This window comes from Ailuropoda melanoleuca, chromosome X (assembly GCF_002007445.2).
Source record: "Ailuropoda melanoleuca isolate Jingjing chromosome X, ASM200744v2, whole genome shotgun sequence".
Taxonomy (NCBI): domain Eukaryota; kingdom Metazoa; phylum Chordata; class Mammalia; order Carnivora; family Ursidae; genus Ailuropoda; species Ailuropoda melanoleuca.
The window spans coordinates 38890235-38891125 of record NC_048238.1 but is presented as its reverse complement, the minus strand read 5'-3'; positions in this window follow the sequence as shown (position 1 = coordinate 38891125).

The window sequence follows — 891 nt, the reverse complement described above, 5'->3', positions numbered from 1 at the left end:
GAAAAATTTCTTTCAACCTTATTTTGTAGTTTTCAGGTATAATTTTTTAAAAAAAATAATTATTATGTTCAATTAGCTCAATCAACTTTTACATTTCTTTGCTAAAGTAATTTTTTGTTGTACTATAAATGAAGCTGTATTTTATTTTTGGATTTTCCACTACAAATATATAGAAACAATTAATTTTGTATATTGATCTTGTATCTTGCAACACGTTCAACTTGTTATTAGCTTTAATAATTTTTTAGTGAATTCCTTGGTATTTTCTATTTATAAAATCATGTCATCTGTGAATAAAGAGAGTTTTACTTCTTCCTTTCCAATCTGGAAGTCTATTGTCATTTTACTGACTAACTGTCCTGACTAGAATCTTCAGTATAATGTTTGCTTGTAGATGCCCTTTATCAAATTAAGGAAGTTCCCTTCTATTCCTAGGTCACGGAGTGTTTTTATCATGAAAGAGTATTGTAATTTCTCAACTGCTTTTTTTCTCAGTCTATTCAGATAATCATATGATTTTGGCTTTTATTCTATTGATATGGTTTATTATATTAACTGATTTTAAGCTAGTAAACTATGCATTCCCGGGATAAGTCCCATTGGGTCATGGTGTATACTTCTTTCATATAATGATAAATTCTGTCAGTTAATATTCTGTTGAGGATTTTTACATTCATATTCATAATAAGTATTGGGCTATAGTTTTCTCTTTTTAAAATATTATCTCAGTCTAGTTTTGGTATCAGGATAAATACTGGCCTAATAGAATGAGTTGGGAAGAATTTGTAAAAAATTGTCATTAATCGATTTAAGTTACTGCTCATTAAGGTTTTCTGTCACTCATGGCTAAACTGAATCCTAATGTGTGTTTATTTACCTTCTTAAATATCT